At 42.7% G+C, this 18,530-nt stretch overlaps 1 long non-coding RNA gene across 1 annotated transcript in view; it reads left to right on the top strand.

Annotated features, from left to right (window-relative positions):
• The first annotated feature begins 875 nt into the window (after positions 1–875).
• LOC148532260 (uncharacterized) overlaps positions 876–18,530 on the top strand; it is a 98,771-nt gene continuing 81,116 nt past the window's right edge. Inside the window, exon 1 of the long non-coding RNA XR_015877754.1 lies at positions 876–1,276. This is a non-coding gene — a long non-coding RNA (uncharacterized LOC148532260). The remainder of the gene's footprint in view (positions 1,277–18,530) is intronic.

Consider the following 18,530-nt stretch of genomic DNA (forward strand, 5'->3'; position numbering starts at 1 on the left):
CTGTCAATCACACTGTGATGTGTCTGCGTATTTACTGCGATCGCAGTCCCAATCGCAGTGGCTGGTTCATGCATGCGCACTGCATACGCAGAACGGTACAATCGGCCGATTGTGTGCATAATCGCAGTTGTGATCCTTGCTGTATCGGGCCCACAGAGCATCAGCATAGTGTTAATGCGCTGTCTCACCTCCCGGACGGCTCCACAGGGCATGTGCCAGATCTCGCAGGCATCGCAAGAGCTCATGTGCAGCCCAGAGCCCAGCAGGCACCAAGGCCAGTGCCGTCCCTGCTGTGGCGATAGGGCAACGACAGCTGCAGCCGTCTGAATGGTCAGTACCACTGTTCATACATTGCCTAGCATATCGGCGCGCTATCTTATAGATAGTAGCGCCAATAATAACAGGGGCACATAGCACCCCTTTTATTTACCACCCAACCCCACATTTATACATGGTGGAGAAGTGGTATCAACGCACACAGCCTGATACTACTAAACCTCCATATCGATCCTTCATATATCTCACCCATAGACTCCTTACATTTGAAGTCTACAATTATACTACTGTATATTCTTAAACGAGTGTTCTTGTTTGCATATACCTAATTCCCAGAGGTTAGTTCTGTATTAATCTGTCTTCTCCAGCCCCGCCTACTTCTACGTTCACGTTGCAAGCATCTACGTTGCATTCTTCTGTCTAGCCCGCCTCCCCCCTCCCCTAACTCGTCTGTCAATCAATTACTTGTGTTTAAGGGGAACCCAAAGAAATAGCTGTCACTCATCGTGCCGGCCAATCACAGCGTAGAGAGGGCGTGTACGCTCGCTGCTTTTCAAAGCATCCTACAAGGATTAAGTTCACTTCTGCCAGTAACAAAATGTAGAAGAAGGATCTTTGAGGTCTGCAAGGGAGATCCATTGTTCCAGCCAAAGTATATACAATTACTAAGGAAAAGGTGATTGCTGCGGACATCTCTGTACAAAGCGATATTTATCCCTCTTTCCTGGATTCTTACATCGATCTGGACCCCAACATTCTACAGGCAGCTCTGGAGCTGCGGCCGCCCGATCCATCAACAGCAGTATTCCTGGAGTCATTTACTAATGACCGCTGGATTTGTTGCATATTTTAAAACATCTTGCCAGCAGCAGCTGATCCTATCTATGGAGGAAGAAGCGGACGGACTCAGCTAATTTGGGATTTACAAGTTACTCTATTGGAAGTGGTCAGAAGAACTCTGGAATTTACAACGTTACTATTGAAAGCCTTGAGCTATCCGGTAAATTTACTGACCCTGCAGATCACATTTCTACCCTGGGAGTTTATGCTGTTTACATTTCACCGATATATTTAGTTCACTAGTTTAGGTTTAACAAATCACCCTTTGTTCCCAATGCTGGGTAAGTCCTACTTGTATCCATGACATGTTGTGTTCTAGGGGAGGGCTATTGTAAATGACACTATAGGAATGTGGGAGCTGTTTGGGGGTTATACATTGTGCCGCTGCACAGATTGTTCATTAGAACTGTGAGTTTGTTCTTAAATTCTGTGTTATCCTGTATTCAGTTTTTATTTCATGACACTAAAATTCGCCACAAGGGGGTATTTGCAATGTGCATGCTGTATACAGTCCATTTAATAATATGTACAAAGAATTATCGTATATTTTTTGTGTATGTTATTGCTATAATATTTTGTAAAAAAAATATTTGTTAACATGAAAACAGTCTTTTCCAAATATCAAAAATGTGTTTTTAAGCTTGACCCGTGTTTATTTTTTGAGATACAAAACTAATGTATCCAAAGATAATATGCATAGGGGTTCATGCATAGTTACTATAATATAAATTTTTTGTATGTGTCGGTACATGCATTTCAAAAACTGTGTGCACATTGCACATTTGGGGATCTGTCTACCAGTGTTGTGTACACAGAATATAATACTGCTGGAAAACCTGCAAGTAAGTAAACATTTACAGTTGCAAAAAGCGATCACTACAATTTGTACAGTATATCTAAAAATAACATAATATACAATTCTTGATTAGTTATTTCAGGTAAATTTAGTGTAAAAAAAAGTTGAATCCAATTATTTGTAGTAAAATGTAAATTATACAAATAACAAACATTTCAACTACTTTCATTACATTTCAACAACTATATATATATATATATATATATAAATAAATATAAATACAAATGAATGAAATTATATATAGACTAAATGATTTTGTACAGGACAGTAATACAGAAATAGTAAAGTAGTCCATGCCTATTAGGCCTCACTTGATAAAGTGGTGGAGTAACTTTCCTAAGCGAAGATGCATTTCCAGTATTATATTGTACTGTAGAGCCCTATTACTAAGCTTAATGAAACATATTGGATATGTGTAATACAAAATAATTGTGTGGCTTCATTGAATATTTTTAATGGACATAAGGTCTGCAGCAGTGCTTATCTCGTACTTATTTGGGTATAGGCTATATCTTTCATATATTTTTTATTATATTAAAAAATTACAAACATAACATTTTAAATAAAAAGATAAAAGATAAAAATTCTGTTAACCAGCATTTGTTTAATCTGCATAGTGTACATGTTTTATGCTTGTAACATTTTTATAAAAAATTTAGCATACTATTGATTATACTATTGATTATTCCCTAGGCAACTGATTCCAAAGAAGGAAATTGGCATTGCTGTCAAAGTAATATCCTCATTAAGGGGCCTATGCTCAGTTCCCTTAAAGAGGATATTACTTATTGCATTGTCTGCCAGCTAAGGGTCACTATTGTGCTTGCCTGGCCTGACCTGGCATTGCTTGGCCACATATTTTTTATTTTGTAGCACAGGGCAGGATTAAGGATTGCGGGGGCCCCAGGGCAACTAATTTGTGGGGGCCCCTACCAATAAAATTACATTATGCTACACAGTCCCCCCATTATGCTCATTATGCCACACTGCCTAATATAAACATTATGCAACACAGTGCATCCAGTATGTCACACAGTGCCCACAGTTTGCCACACAATGCCCCCAGTATTAATATTATGCCAAACAATAACCCCCAGGATACCACATAATGCCCCCAGTATTAATATTATAACCCACAGTTCCCCCAGTATGTCACACAATTCCCCCAGTATTAATATTATCCCGCACAGTGCCCCATTATTAAATATTATGCCTCACAGTGCCCCCACCAGCATAAATATTATGTCCCCCAGTGTCACCAGTATTAGGCCCCACAAATGTTCAAATATATCATGGGTTTTAACAAGGTGCAGGAAGGAGACTTTCTTCAAAAGAAGCGAAGTACTAGAGCACGAGGGCATGCACTGAGACTGGAGGGAGGTAAGTTCAAAGAAAATTTGAGGAAAAATTATTTCACGGAAAGGGTAGTGGATAACGGGAATAGCCTCCCATCAGAAGTGGTAGAGCAATTTAAACATGCTTGAGATAGGCATGAGACTATCCATACAAAGAATTGAGGATGACATAGAGTTGAGGTTGCCAAAGGGTAAAAAAAATCGGCCAAGTGGTTCTTATCAGTTTCTATGTTTCAAATTATATGTCCCCAGTATTAATATTATGCCCACAGTGCCTTCACTAGTATTAATATTATGACCCAGTATTAAATAACATGCCCCTGAATGCCCAAACAATGACCCCAGTATTAATATTATGCCCCCCCAAGTGTCCCCAGTATTTATTTTATGCACCACAGTGCCCCTACTATGCCACATAATACTGAAGTATTAATATTATGGCCCCAAGTACCCCCAGTATTAATATTATGCCCTCAGTATAAATATTATGCCCACAGCGCCTTCTCTACTATTAAAATTATGCCTCAGTATTAAAAACGTGAAGCCAAAATTAAAGGACTTAAGAGCCGCTCTGTATGAACTTGCATTCAGGAGCAGCACCTGGTCTCAGCAATCGTCAGACCGACCCTGTGTGGGGGCCACCTGTGTGTGGGGGCACCAGGATGACCTCCCCTGTCGCCCAGCCGTTAATCCGGCCCTATTGTAGTTAATGTATTACTGGAATCCAGGCTTGCAGTCCACCAGCCTGGATTCCAGTAGCAGATTCCCTGCTAAATAAAAGATAGAAGAAAATAAATACATTTGTAAACATAATTTTTTTTTATTTGTTAACAATGGAAAAATGCTTTATTTTACCCCTAGCTATGCAGTATACATATATTCAATTGATGTTGGCTTGCTGGTCAGTTTGCTAACCTTCAAAAAAGCCGCACATTACCCTTTTAGTACAAAATGTTAAAACAATACACTGATCAAAGTAATGCTGCATACACACGGGACGATTTTCCTCAACGATAACGATATCGTTCAACAATAAATCGTTCATATCGTCCATTTTTATGCAGTGAACGATCGACCAACGATGCGGGTTCCCCCATGAATGATAACAATATCTATGGTCAACCGTACATGCAGGCCAACTTGGACAATTTTGACAAGCTTTGCCTGTAAAGACATGACTTCAATGAAATATCTATCATAGATATCTATCAGTGTGTACACCCAAACATCGGCAAGCATTTTAAACAAGTATAACAAACAAAACTGACAATACAGATTTGAGGGCCTCAAGTAAATGTTTGGATGGCCGCATCAGGCCCTTACTGTCTGCTATCCTCACTGGGGTAGACCCTCGCTATTAAAATTGAGCGTTGCAAATATGACCTTGTTAAAAGTTACAGTGATCTAAGGTTGGGATTTTGTTATTTAATCCGATGAATTTGGGGAGAGTCACAGCTGTTTATTGTAAAATCCTTCAACAAAAATTGCCGTGTATGTTAATGGTACTGGAGTAAGGGTATGTGATTTAATAATAACAATGTAAACTCACAAATTAAATTAACTTAAGTAACATAAGTACAGGAAAGCCTGTAATGTGGGCAGGGGCGCCGAGAGGGAAGGGGAGCGGGTACTAATTACCCTGGCCCAGGCTTGCTGGAGGGGCCCGGAACCGGTGCCGCCCTCCCTCTTCACACTGATCGCGCCCCCTCCTCTGGCTTTGCGCCGGGCTGAAGGGCTCACAGCGCCCCCCTCCCAACGCAAGGCAAAAATATTTTTTTTTATCCTGTTACGGCTCACTACTCTCCTGAGTGTGGAAGCTCAAAACTTGAGCACTGCCTAGGGCTAATGAGAGGTTAAGTCGGACACTGCACTCTGTTACTTCTTATATAGTTATTGCTTCTAATTAAGATGTTCTGTAAGGGATGCAGTCAGGAAACCGACTGACGTGATCCCGACAGCTGGTTTCCCGACTGCTTTATCCCGGCGTGGGTTAAATGACAGGCGTCTATATCTAGACGCCTGTCATTTCCCTGATGCCGGGCGCCGCGAGCGGGCAGCCGCGCGGGGGGGGTTAGGTTTAGTGCACCCGGGGGGGACTTCGTGTTAGGCACCCCCCCGGGAGGGTTAGGGTTAGGCTAGGGGGAGGGAAGGTTAGGGTTAGGCACCCCCGGGGGGAGGTTAGGGTTAGGCACCCCTCTGCGGGACTTAGGTTTAGGCAGCGGGGAAGGGGGGGTTAGAGTTAGGCACTTACAGGGGGGATTAGGGTTAGGCACTTGGGGGGGAGGTTAGGGTTAGGCACCCCTCTGGGGGACTTAGGTTTAGGCAGCGGGGAAGGGGGGGGTTAGAGTTAGGCACTTACAGGAGGGATTAGGGTTAGGCACTTGGGGGGGAGGTTAGGGTTAGGCACCCCTAAGGAGGGTTAGGGGGTTAGGTTAGTTATTACCTGAGGACGATCGGGATTTCCAGCGCTGTCAGGCTGCTGTTGCCGGGATCTGTTCATCTGTTGGCCATGCGGCCGGCGGTATTTCATACCGATTCCTTCTGTAACTATGGCCTGTATTCAATTAGTCTCGCGTACGCGATAACGTTTCACATGCCGGACTTTTCGCCTACATCGCATATTTTAGCTGCAGAAATTTGTCGTGCGCGTACCCGCGATTTGCCATATTCAATTCCAAAAGACGCAAAAACGGAGACACGCGAAGTCAGAACAGGCGAAAAGTTGTGTCAGAATCAGGGAAATCAGCCTAAACCCCCCCCATGCAGAAACATCGGGGATCAATGTAGTAGTGCCCAATTTGCCCTAATTAAACTCTTTTGGGGTACGTAAGTTGGTACAATTACCTCTAATTAGTGTCTTTGCACAAGTAGTGAAGAATAGCATTAAGCTGTTTTTTTTGTGAAAATAAGTAGTCCAGTCAAATTTGTGGTACTTGAAATGGGTGCTAGCATATTTAAAAGTCACTAAAGTGAAGTTATAAGAAATTTAAAAAACGCACCTTCAGCAAACACCTGCAATCCAAAAAACACCTTACCCATACTTGCAGACCCTCCAAAAGTCTATTTCGCTAGTTTTTAGGTTTGTACCCCCACTTTGCACTTTTTCGCCCCCATTTTCAAAGTGCATTTTTGGGGTGTTCCTCACTTTTTTAATTATTTTTTTTGACGCAGTTATCCTTTGGGGGGCTGTCTCAAGGGTGCTGAGTGGTTTCCCCACCTTTGCACCCCAAAATAGCGATTTTGCACTTTTTTTCTCCAACTATTCAGAGGCGAATCTTTTTTGCCTATTACATTGCATTGCGTTTTCACGTACGCGAAAAGTGTTTGCAATTGAATACAGAGATAAGTTTCCACCTGGCAAAAAGTCACAATCGGCGATACTTTTTCGCGGTACTCAGCTTTTCGCTTCTAATTGAATACGGGCCTATGTGTGAGACTACATGGTGATCTGAATTGTATTTATTTTTTTCTGTCTTACTAATATGTGTTCTCTAATGGTAAAGAGGAGCGGAATATTCTGTTAAAACATTGGTTCTTACCATTGTAGTTTCCTAAAAATAAGTATAACTGAAACGTAAGTATCCGTCTTTTTACACATTATAATCTTTATTGGATGATTTTAAGATATTAATTGACATATGAAGATGGCATCAATTCCAGCTGTCAGATTCTAAAAATGTAGTATTTTTGGATCTTGATGAATTTAGCTCCCCATCCTATTGTATGGGGACAGCATGCCAGATTGGCACTGAAAGGTAAACAGGAGATATTAATGATAACTCCTCCATAACCTTCGTAATGAATGGCCTCATTACAAAAGTAAGTAAAAGGATCCCTAAGTGTTTTTAACTAAATATTAATTTGTGTCATTTATCTGATATTAGTTGTGATACTTGATGACCACTGAAAAATGTTTATGCTAAAATTATTTGTCTGCCTTATGACATCATAAGCAAATAATTTCACAACTGCATCTGTTTATACAGTCATGCACTGAGTAGTGAGACTATGGCATCAGTTGCAGTATTAGCTCATTATTCTGGAATTCCAAATGACATATTTGTATACAGTACTATTTAGTAGGAAATTGCAGAGCAGTTTTAGTTAAAGAAAATGGTTCTGTATACCTCCTTGTAAGTACTAACTTACCATCATTTTTCCACTATTAAGGCAAAAAACAGACATTTCACACCTTTTAAGGGGATCTAGTCGGCATCCCGGCTTGCTGGATGTTGACGGCCTTAATACCGGTGCCGAAATCCCAACAGGATGGGATCCCGGCACCAATATCCTGGCAGTCGGCATCCCAAAGATAAGTATCGGGATGCAGAGGGAGGGTAGCTTTAGCTAGCGCGGTTAGGGTGAGGCACTAGGGGGAGGGTTAGGGTGCGGGGAGGGGGAGGTTAGGTTTAGCCACTAGGGGGGGAGGCTAGGTTTAGGCACCGGGGAGGGGGTGTTAGATTTAGGGTGCGGGGATGGGGAGGTTAGGTTTATGCACTAGGGAGGGAGGGTTAGGTTTAGGCACAGGAGATGGGGTGTTAGGTTTAGGGTGCGGGGAGGGGTTAGGTTTAGGCACTAGGGGGGAGGGTTAGGCACCAGGAAGGGTGGGTTAGGGTAGGGGTTAGAAAACTACTCACCATGGAGACCAATGGGTGTAGGGATTCTGGCTGTCGGGATGCCGCTGTCGGTATTCAGAGTAGCGGCATCCCGACAGCTGGGATATCATACCCAACCCCATTTAAGAACCTTCAGTACTTTGCTTCTGACCACTAACAACCTTCTAAATGGTCCTGCTAGTTGCATTTTTTTTGTGGTCCAGGATGGTTTCCTCATATTTTCATATCGTATACCTCTCCCAGGTCACTTTTTGTAGAAAAGTATCCCAACCTCGGCAATTCTAATTGAATCTTGCATTTCTTGGTTGTGAGCATTCACGCAATGTATGCAAGTTTTATGATGTGAATTCGCTTTTGCAAACTTGCTCCTAAGTAACTTTACCCCCAGGTCAGAGAAGCCTGCAAGTGTCATGTCTCGGAAGGGTGACATGAGGTCATTAGAAAGTAATGTCTTCTCAACCTTTTTTTTTTTTTTTTTTTAAACATATTTTATTGTAAGACTGCAATGAACAATACAACATATTGGTCAAAAAGTAACAAGACATCAATAGGTATACAGCAGTAAGTTATAACATGATCCATGAAGAACGCAGAATTGCAGGACCTAAAATGGGGTCTACCTGAGGACAAGGTTTCTTCATTATACCAGGCTGTAAGTTGGACTGCAGCACGAAGCATATCTTTGACCTGAGGCGTTAATGTGTGAATATACGGAAGCCAAATGTCAAAGAATTTCTCTGCACCTTTATTTTTATTAAGGGATAGGTCTAGCCAATCCATACTAAATAGATACGATAGGCTGTAGGAGATTGAGTGTTAAAGTGTCAGCAGAAATCCATTGGGATACGATTGTTTTCTTTGCAGCTGCTGCAATCTTTGCTAATAGTAGATGGGCACCGCCAGGGGGACAGGATGACCCGGATGATGGTATAATATCCCACATGGCCTACTCAGGTGCTAATTCAAAACTAATTCCCAACGTGGTGGATATATATGTGTGTACTAGGGACCAGAACCTCTGCACAATGCCACATACAATGCATTAAATCCGCATCAGGTTGTCTACACTTAAAACAATTTGAGTCTGTAGAAGCGCCTGTAATAAATCTTAGTTTGGGGGTGAAATAGACGCGATGCAGTCATTTATATAGCATTTCCGCGCAGGATGCCGAGATTGATTGCTTGTTAAGTCTAACAAAAGATTTGAAAATGGTGGAAAAGGGTATGTTAGGGAGTGTAGAATGCCATTTGGCAATTTCAGCTGTCTCCACCTCCAAATTTATTTCCCGGCGTATATAAGTATATAATATGGAAGTTGAAAATGACATAGAAGGGCAGCGAGACAACACATCATCCAAACCACTTTTCCCAGATGCAATGGGAATTCTAGGGAGTAAGGCAGAGATATAGCTGCGTACTTGGAGGTAGACGAATAATGGGACTTGAAGACAAGGGAATCTTTCCTGTAGTTGGTTGTGGGAATAAATAGTCATGGTGGATAGATCTAATAATTGATATATGTAACGGAGTCCCTGAGCACTCCAGGTGCTAAAAATCTGTGTTAAAAAACCAGCAGCAAACCCCGGGTTATGACCAATGGGAAGGAATAAGGAGACGTTAGGAGGGACCTTCATTTGAGCTCTGGCACGTCGCCATGCCATGCACATAGTATGAAGTAGTAGATTTTGTATTACATGAGTTGGGAAAGACGAGGGATGTGTGTGTAATAGACTAACTAATGGGACATCAACGTTAAAAGATTGCTCTACCAGAGTGTCAGCAAATCCATTTTTTCCTTTGATTTAATCAATTGCGTAGCGATAATTTGACGCTATGGCATAGGATCTTAGGCAAGGGAGATTGATTCCTCCTAAAGTGGGTGGTTGGCTAAGTTTGAATAATGAAATCCTGGGTTTTTTGTCCGCCCAAATTAATTTGCTGATCTCTCTGTTAATCAATTTTAGGTCAGATTCCAAAGGAAACAGAGGAAGCATCTGAAAGAAATATAACAAGGATATAATTTTGATTAACTGACATCTACCGAGATATGACAGTGGGAGGTGTTTCCTTTTTTTAAAATCTAAAAGTGTGCGTTGTATTAGAGCAGGGAAATTGACTGAGTATAGGGTTGAGGGATGTGCCGGAATGTTAAGACCAAAATATTTCAAAGTTGTCCTAGCCCATTTAAAGGGAAAAGAGTCCTTCCAATCTTTAGTGGCATTTGAGTGTAAGGCCAAGGCCTCCGTTTTGTTGTAATGTATCAGAAAGCCGGAGATTACATGGAAATCCTTCAACATATGAAGAAGTTTAGGTATGGCAGAATGTGGGTTCTTAAAATACAACAATAAGTCGTCTGCGTATGCGGAGACTTTCAAGGTGTTATTTCCGATGGTTACTCCCTGCCAGTGTTGACATAACAAAAAGGTGCGAATAAGAGGGTCTATAGCCAAATTAAATAATAAAGGGGACAGGGGGCAGCCCTGGCGAGTGCCCCTATGTAGGCTAAGGGATGGAGTATTCAGACCATTTATTGTTAGGAACGCTATAGGGGTGTGGTATAATATCTTGAATAACGCAATGAACTCAGCACCAAAATTTTGTAACTGAAAAAAACGCAAAAGGTGAGACCACAACACCCGATCAAAAGCATTGTCAGCATCACAGCTGACAAGGAGCGTCTGATTATTTCTCATTTGATGAGTTTTGATTAGCACTGCAATCAAGTGTCGTACATTGATCACTGAGTGTCTTCCTGTCATTAATCCAGTTTGTGCAGTGTGTATAAGGTGTGGCAATACTAATTGTAGGCGCTGAGCAATAATACCAGTGAAGATTTTAAAGTCCTGGTTGAGTAGGGATATTGGCCTATATGATTGGGTCAATGTAGGCTCTTTCTCAGATTTCAAGAGAAGGATGATTCGGGCCTGATTAAAATCTGGTAGTGTTGTGTCCCCCTTCGATATCAAGTTAAATAAAGAATCTAAGTGAGGAGTCACAGGGGGGTTTAGCATTTTGTAATATTTGGCACTAAGGCCATCCGGGCCAGGTGTCTTTCCACTGGCTAAAGATTTAATAGCTAGGGAACCTCCAATTCCGAGACAGGGGTTGTTAGGGAATTACGGGCTTCCTCAGAGAGGGATGGTAAAGCAGGGTTGTCATCTTGTGCTGAGTATAAGTCTGTGTACTATTGTAAGAATGAGGCTGCAATATCTTCAGTTTTATGCAGTGGTCCTAGGGGGCTTTTAAGTGAAATAATGGGATGGGATGTTTTCTGACTTTGTACTATATTAGCCAGAAGCTTGCCTGCTTTATTCCCACAGCAAAAGTAACGAAAGTCAAGATGATATTGGGCTCTCTCAGTGCACAATGTGTCGTACAGGTTCTTGTTATTCAGGTAGCACTGTCATGTCTCCACAGTGTTAGACTGCAGCATAGTGGCATATGATTGTGATAAAGCTTTACTCAATTCTGTGAAACGTGAATTAAGTTTACGGCGTTTATGAGAAACATCCCAAAATATGCCCTCTCACCACCGGTTTAGATGCGGCCCAGAACAAGGATATATTATCAATATGAGAAGCATTATCATTACTATAATTGAGGAATTGTTGTTCTAAGTATTTTTTGAAATCTGGAGAAGTAAATAAGTGTGATGGGAATCTCCAATTAAAGGAAGATATTTTGGGGGTAAATAATTGTAATGAAAACCATGTAGGCGCATGGTCGGAAATAACTATGTTTTCGATATGTGAAGTCTGAATCCTAGAGATTAAGGAGCTTGAGACCAGCCAGAAGTCTAATCGAGCTGAGGAATAATGGGGGATGTGAGTAAAATGTATAATCACGTGCTAAGGGGTGGAGATGCCTCCACGGATCGACTATGGTGAGGGAATCAATTAGAAGCTGTAGTGTTGGAGATGTTGCATCGATACTCACCGTATGCTCCTGTTCTGTCTAGACTAGGAGAAAGAGTGGCGTTGAAGTCCCCTCCTAAAATAAGGGCGCCCTCCGCCCAACTCTGAAGTCGGGCGTAGAGGTCCGAGCAGAATGCATTGTTGTGACCTGTGAGAGCATACAAAGTAACAAGCGTAATTAGTTCACCTTCTAGAGTCAATTTAAGAAATAAGAATCTGCCCTCGGTGTCTAGAATGGAGTCTATAATTGTGTATCTGAAAGATTTATGGAATATTACTAACACACCTCTTTTCTTGGATGTGAAGGATGCAGCTGTATAATCCTTTATCCAAGAATCTCTAAGAGTATTGGGGTCACCCTGTTTCCAATGAGTTTCCTGTAGTACTGCTATATCAGGTTTAAATTTTTTAAGTTGTTGTAAGATTTTACAGCGTTTAATTGGGGTGTTTAAGCCCTCTACGTTCCATGTTAAGAATTTTATATCTTTGTGTATCTTAGTGGAGTCAGTTATAGAATGAGACATACTGTATTATGCTATGCCTGTCCTGTGAAATAAAGGGGTGACCCAAGCTAGAGAAACCAGTCCCAGTGCGCAGAGAGCGTCTGCAGTAAATCAATGAAAGTACTACCGTAGATATATGCATAACACAGAAACATGACCTGCAGTAATATATGGAGAACAACAAACATTGGCCCTCATTCAGAGCCGTACGCTCTGAGCAGAGCGCACGCTCTGAATGAGGGCCAGGCTCCATTTTCATGGAGCGTCCTCCTGGACGCTCGTATAGCTGTGGGTCACCACCCACAGGCTATACGAGCGTGCATTGTGATGGTCGCGATGGTCGAGACCATCGCGACCATCGAATTTGCGAGCCGGAGCCTGCGGGTGAGGTTTTCAACCGCAAGCTCCGGAGTGATTTTGGCTCTATCAGAGCCAAAATCACTCCCGCTGACATCACTAGTGATGTCAGTGGGCCGGCTTCTGACGGGAGGCGTTCCCGTGGGAACGCCCCCGTCAGGGAGGCACGCCCCCGGCACGCCCACCAAAGGGGGCGTGCTGTCAATCAACATTGACAGCACGCCCCCTTTGATCGGACACAACGAGCGAAGGACTTTCCTTCGCTCGTCGCGTCTGGCGCATGCGCACGACGGAGCTCCCTCCGTCGTGCGCATGCTCAGTCCATAACATCGACCCACTTGCGAGCGGACAGCCGCTCGCGAGTGGGTCTGAATCAGGCCCATAGTGCAGACTTACAATTTTTAAACATTTTAAGAACCAAAAAATAAGGCCCGTCAGGCCTATTTAAACCCTTTGAGATATAAAAGTATCGAAAAATGGAGAAGGGAAGTAGAAAATCAAAAAAGGGATGGGGAAGAGGAGGAGGGGTGGATGGGGAGAAGGGAATGAGAAGAGTAATAAACCAGGGGTTATCCTGAAATTTCTGCCGTTGGTGTCCAACAATTATCAAGAAAAATAACAAACTTGAGAACAAACAAAGTATATACTTCTAGTAGCAGACTCTCCATGTTTATGCTATAATATGGATATGAGCAACAGGATATAGCTTCTTAATCAGCGTCGTCAGTGTGAGGGATAGTATTGTCAGCTAAAGAGTCTAGGAAGACCTTTGCAGATGTTGGAGAATCAAAAAAGTGCTGTTCGCCGTTATACAGGACCTTCAGTTTTGCAGGATACATTAATGCAAATCTAAGACCCAGGTCAAATAATGCTTTGCAGTTGGTGGAAAACTCTCTTCTTCTCATTACTACTTGATGTGATAAATCTTGGAACAACAACAATTTGTGCCCCTGTTATACAAGGCCTTCAGCATTTTCATTATGACCGGTCGAGTTCATCTCTGATCAGAGGCGCGGTCAGGGCCTATACGGTGAACTCGTTCTATGATGAGAGTGCTGGAGGGGGTTGAGCAGTTCAGTTCAGAGGGTAACTACCTAGAAACTAAGTCCATGAGATCTTTTTGTTTTACAGATTCCGGCAGGCCTATTAGCCGTAGATTGTTGCGGCGGTTTCTATTCTCTAAGTCTTCTAGTTTCTCTTGCATAGCAGAGATCGCTGATTCCTGTGTGCCGATTACATTTTGTGCCTCTGCTAGCTCGTCTTCAACATTGGAGATTCGTTGTTCTGCCTCTGTGAAGCATTGGCCGTGTTCTCTAAGTTGCGAGACTGCAGATTCTATAGCTTCTTTGAGGCCAGCCAATTTTTTGTCTAGCAGGGGGGAGAGGAGTTCGGATATTTCCTGAGCTTTAGCAACCGAAGCAGTGCTAAATTGAGTCGAGTTAGAAACTCCGTCCAGGATGTTATCAGTGGGAGAGCTAGGGGATGAAGCTGAGATTGTAGTTTTGTCTTTCCCTTTAGCCGATTGACCTTTGCTCACACGTTGCGGTCTGGCCACAAACTTTTCCATGGTATAGTGATGTGATGTGTTTTTGGGTCAGGAGCCACTAGAGGGAGCTCCAGGTATCTCTATTATAAGTGATGTAGAATCTGTGAATCAGAGCCTGTATTGTGGAATGTGATTGCAGTCCTTAAACCCTGGGAATGGGCAAGGTGAGCCCTGAGTGTGGAGAAGTAGCTTTACCACGTTACAAGGTGGGCAATAAGGAGAGGAGACCGTGGAGGGAGGCAAGCGCAGGGTATATCATCCTATCCAGGCCTCAAGATGGCGGCCACGGGGTGTGTAGAGTAAGAAGGGAGCTGTGCAGCGGGGAGTCAACCCCGAGGTGATGGCCGGATGTCCCGCTGGCTTCTTAGGTCTGGTGAGTACTTAGACTGGCGCTGATGAAAGTGGGGAGAGGTAGGGATGTGCCCGACCGCGATCTAAGATGGCATGCGCCGGCAGCGCCGCTAATTCTTAGCGGCTGTACTTCGGTGCTAGGGCAGTGCGGGGGCCGGGGCGTGTGCCTCTCTTACCAGCTGTATCCCGGGGGCTTCAGAGTGGACTCGGGATGTCCAGCAAGCCCCTTCGGCAGCGAAATGGTGTGGCTTGGTGTAGCCATTGCGGGAGCCCTGTAAAAGCGCGGCCAGGTCGTTTGGTCCGCCCACTAGAAGTCCGTCTTCTCAACTTTTTGAAGTTTACCTACAACTTGTACTGCCTGACGTTTATGGTGCTGCACTAATTTTCTGATGTGATCTGATGCTGCTATGCAGAAGTAATACGCTACCCTTTGTATGTACTTATCTACTTTCTACTGGAGACTTGAAGGCGTATATCAAGGTAGGAGGTACAATGGTGCGGTGCCGAACTTTGTGTCATTGCTGCCCTACTCCCATGGCACAATGCCTCAAAATGTGACATCACTCAGCAAACGAAGACTACGCATTACACAGCGAACCGCATAATCACGACTCTTCCCCGCCCTCTTCACTGTAGAAGTGAGCGTGTTCTTTCAGGAGAGTAGGCAAATATTCCCTTGTGTGACCAAGAAGACTTAGACCCCCATTTATTAACAAGTTTTATCACCAAAACGAGTAAATTTCGCTGTGTATGATAAATGGTGCTCCAGCCAATCAGCTCCCAACTGTAATTTTTCTAACAGTTGACAGTTGGGAGCTGATTGGCTGGAGCACCATTTATCATACACAGTGACATTTATCACTAGTTTTGGTGATGAAACTTGTTTATAAATGAGGCCCTTCACCACTTGCCTGGCGTTGTCGCATCAGATGCAACCACACCAAGCTAGGCTTTCCCTGACATGGTCGCATCTGATGCGACCGTGTCAGGCCTGCTGACTGCTGCTGCAAGAAAATCTTCCAGCAGCTGCCGGGCTGTGGCCACACAGCCGGTCCCTCGGTTTCCATGGCAACCTTCCCGCTACCTCCTCCTGCCGGCAGGACTACTGAGGGGGTTGTAAACCTTCACTATTTTAATTAGTGTTAGTCAAATGATTCTATGACAATCTGTAAATATACTGTGATAGTCAATTTTGTTTAAAGGTATAAAAATGCAATTTATTGGTGCATATAAGTGATGCATACTTGCTAACTCTCCCTGATTGTCAGGGAGACTCCCTGAAATAGTAGCAATCTCCCTGTCTCCCTGAAGAGTCCAGCAATCTCCCTGATTGCACCTTACTCTCATTATGTATATGTTATTATGTATTCAAATTGGGATAATTAGTATCATTTCTGGTTATAAGGCCCAATGATCCCTACGTCTACATGCATTTTCTGAAAAGTATCAGTGTGTTTCATCAACAAGTAGCTCTTACTAACTGCTTTGGGGCTCATTTACATTTGGATTTAAATCAATTTTATGACACGCCTCTCAGCCGCGTTCATAGGTGCTGCTTTCACAATCTCCCTGAAATGCATTTTCAAAAGTAGGAGAGTATGAAGTGATGTCAACAAAGACAGCATACAATTGAATACTCAGCTTTTAAATGTGAAGATCTTTAAATAAGAGATGTTTGTGGATCCCCGGGGGTTTACTTTAGCTAAAACCACCCTCAAAGGTTTTGGTTTTGGCAAAATCGCCCACAAGTGTTTTGATTTTGGATCTGGATTTCTTAAAAATTTATAAAATAGCTAAAATCATGTAATTTGGGTCTATTTCTGTTCTTACAGTATTTTTAACCTCAATAATATTAATTTCCAATCAATTCCGACCACCTCACAGCTCACAATATTGTTTTCATAATATTGGCCGAATGCTGCAGCAAGCTGGCTGGCTAAACTAAGCAACAGAGCAGCAGCAGAAACATATGGCAGTTTTAAAAAAATATATAGCACATCTAGGAAACATTGTGGCACTGCGGTGGCAGACAGGATGGCAGTTTAATATAAACTTTATGATGCTATAGAATGTTTAGAAAACACACTACTGTATGCAAATATTTTCAAAATTCCTTTATACAAACACTGGTAATTGTTTTCATGCACCAGAAGGAACAGACCTCCTTTTCGAGAATTGTTTTGGGGTACAGATGATGAGGGGGAGGGGGAATCCCACCGCACACACTGTCACTTACACTGGTAGGAGAACTCACTATGCAATATTTCTCTCTAATTGATATGTTGTCACACAAACGCTGGCAATTGTTTTCACGCACTAGGAGGAACAGGTCTCCTTTGCGAGAACTGTTTTGGGTTGCAGATGATGGGCTGATACAGGTTGAGTCTCCCATATCCAAAATGCTTGGGACCAGGGGTATTTTGGATAACGGAATATTCCGTATTTTGGAATAATTGCATATCATAATGAAATATCTTGGGAATGGGACCCCAATATACACACAGAATGCATATATGTGTTATATGCACCTTATACACATAGCCTGCAGCTCATTTTATACAATATTTTCAATAATTTTGTGGCTCAAGCAAAGTTTGTGTACATACATGAAATAAATTTGTTTCATTTACACCCTATACACACAGCCTGAAGGTAATTTTATACCATATTTTTAATAATTTGTGCCTTAGACAAAGTTTGTGTACATTGAACCATCAAAAATCAAAGGTTTTATTATCTCAGTCATGCCAAAATTATTCCGTAATTCGGAATATTCTGTATTTCGGAATATTTGGATATGGAAGACTCAACCTGTACCACCATACACAGAAAAGTAAAATACGCTGCATCACTCATCTCAACACACACTTGTTGAAAGACACAATATTTATAAATTGAATTAGAAAGGACTGCAGGTTTTTTTTAGACAACAGGAATAAAAAAAATTGTTTTGCGATTTTTTTTATAACAGGAAAAAAAGACTCAGAGCAAAGAGGTCCTTTTGTGGTTCTGCAGCCTCAGCCTCAGACACAGTAGAGTATTTTTTGGACAGATAAACAATATACTGCAGTGATAGATATCATTAAGAAAAAGAAATGTGCAGGTTCACTTTAACAAACAAAAAACAATAAACGGCACCACACACAGTAGCCTGTTTGTTTGTACTGCAGTGTGTGAGAGTGCAGTCTGTGTGCGTGGCAGATACACATACACTGACAATGATGCCCTCAGTAACCCTTCTCAGGCACCTACTCAATCTACCTACTACTACAGTATTTGTCCTAGCCCTACACAGCCTCCTACTCAAGTCCTAATAGCGCCCTTATTGCACCCTGATGGCGTGCTAATGGCATTTTTTATAACACAGTGCTTCAGCCTACAGTCCAACACCCTCTCCCTCCAATCTCCTGTGTGAAATGACGCCCAGTCACGAAGTAAAGACTTTTATATGCAATCCAAAACACGCAAGATCCGACTCCGGGAAGATGACGTTTTGCTTAATTTTGGAATCCGAACTTGGCGGGAAGACCTGGACTCGTTGGGAACCACTATGTTCGGGAGTGTTCGGTTTTCCCTCATCTCTACAATACCATTGTTCCCGGGCTGGGTCTTGGATCTGTTTGGTTAAACTCTCTGGAGAAGACTGGGTCTGATGAAGTTCCTGCGCATGAAGGAACACATACACAGGAGGATCCTACGAGTGGAACTTGAGGGACGAGTGGTATTCTGGTTAGGACGTGGAGGTACTGAACTAAAGGTATAATGGAGGGCGGCTGGTATTCCGGCTAGGACCGGAGAGTAACTGGACTCCAGGTGTAATGGAGGACAGCTGGATACTGTTGAATTGTAAATAAACCTTTAGTACATTCCTGCCCATAAACCTCTAAGATTCACCTGCCTAGAACCTCTACGACAA

The sequence above is a fragment of the Taudactylus pleione genome, unplaced genomic scaffold (assembly GCF_031769625.1).
Source record: "Taudactylus pleione unplaced genomic scaffold, aTauple2 ptg000080l, whole genome shotgun sequence".
NCBI lineage: Eukaryota > Metazoa > Chordata > Amphibia > Anura > Myobatrachidae > Taudactylus > Taudactylus pleione.